Raw genomic sequence first — 1,656 nt, forward strand, 5'->3', positions numbered from 1 at the left:
GTGCCCCAGTTAACGCTGTTTTCAAAAGCCGCCCGTAAGCCACATCTTAAACTTTCTTTCTTCCATTCACCTTCAGATGTGGGAAAATCTGATGGGAGGAATGCAGGGACTTGCGCTCTGTGTTTATTTGGCAAAATTTTCAGCTAAAACAATCAACATCTCTGTGCCTTGTGATCTGCAAAATTGATAAGGCCACAGTCAGGCTGTAGTAAGACTAGCAGCAGGTGCCTTGCCAGGTAGTGGGGGGATAGAGAAGATGCTGATAAATGGGTTCAGTTTCCCACATAAAGCACATCGCCCTATGGAGGGATGAGGGATAATGTATGCAGAGTTCACAGGCACTGTGGGTTGCTGCTGCAGGGCGGATGGACATCTTTGGAACAAAATGATAGTTGCATAGAGATGAGGAGACTTTCACAAGGTATTTCAGCCGAGTTGAGCACTCGCAGGAAATGGGGAATAGACTTCTGTGATCTGCAGTGCCATAACTGTATGCTTGCTTTACTCAGATGAGAGAAGGTGTAATGACATAGGAGTGGTCTGCAATAGAAGGTTTTTTTTTCATTCAAGTAAAAATATAAGGGTAAGTTTATCTTGTGATCCTAAAACATGTCTATTTGCTTTTTTAAATGGTTAAGGATGGATTTCTGATCCTGTTAACCAAAGCTTAACCTCCAACTGAAGCTAACTAGCTGAAGCTTTCTGTGCTAACACTAGCTGCTAACCAGCTGGTAATGAATGTGCTGGTCCTGTGAGGTCAAGCCTGGTTGTCTGGGGACCCATTAGTGAGGTGTGTGAGTCCTCCCAGCCCCATGCTCTCTCTTTCTCCCCCTGCATGGCTCCTCTCTCCTGCAGGTTCCAGCTAGCAACACAGCCCCAGTTCAGCGCCAGAGGCCAGGCAAAACTCTGTCCAGGGACCCCACCTCAATGAACTGTCATTTGTCTCGGCCATCCTGGCAGCACTACAGGCTGCATTAAGCTTTGATCTATGGTGCGTGCCAGGCTACTTTGTCCTGGGATTCAGACAATGTATCTACTGCAGAACTGATCTGAGTTGGACTGAGGTTTGAATTAACTTCTTTGTTGTGTTTCAATGTGGATGTTTAATAAAATTACATGTTTATAAAAATCTCAGTAATTTTTATAAAGGTGCTGTACTACATACGTATCACCGTCAGCACAACAATATCTTTTGAATCAGACAAAGCTGTTGGGCGAAAGCCTTTCTCTGCCTTCTGGTTTACAGTATCTCCAGTCTACTGTGTCCTGGCTCTGGTGTTAAGTGTCTTTCCAAAGGGTCTGTGTTGCTGTTAACACTCACACGTTTACTTTTCAGCGCCGGGCTCCTTCAGATGGCCTCGTCGTTTTACCACATCCCCCCTTTTTGCCTTATTTCAGGGATTTTTAACAAAACTGTTAAGCTGTATGTGATGAAATGAGATCTAGGGTTTAGTGCAATTTCACTGCACCCCTGCTTGAGTTTCTCAGCGGTGACTACTTTGTTTTCCTGCCCCTGGACCCTTTGCTGGTGTATACCTCTCTTCTCGTACAACGTCCCTGGAGCCCGGCCAATTGCCAGGCCTCGACGAGAGCTGTCAAACCCAATTCTGCCAATGGCGGGTGTTGAAAGCTGGCATGGTAGACGTTGAAGAAAAG

The 1,656-nt window shown here is 45.8% G+C and overlaps 1 long non-coding RNA gene across 2 annotated transcripts in view; it reads left to right on the forward strand.

Moving 5' to 3' along the window:
• LOC109960487 (uncharacterized) overlaps nucleotides 1-1,052 on the forward strand; it is a 12,089-nt gene extending 11,037 nt beyond the window's left edge. For both annotated transcript variants that reach the window (XR_002275014.1, XR_002275013.1), the window contains exon 4: nucleotides 856-1,052. This is a non-coding gene — a long non-coding RNA (uncharacterized LOC109960487). The remainder of the gene's footprint in view (nucleotides 1-855) is intronic.
• The last annotated feature ends 604 nt before the right edge of the window (nucleotides 1,053-1,656 follow it).

This window comes from Monopterus albus, unplaced genomic scaffold (assembly GCF_001952655.1).
Source record: "Monopterus albus unplaced genomic scaffold, M_albus_1.0 scaffold48.1, whole genome shotgun sequence".
Lineage (NCBI taxonomy): Eukaryota > Metazoa > Chordata > Actinopteri > Synbranchiformes > Synbranchidae > Monopterus > Monopterus albus.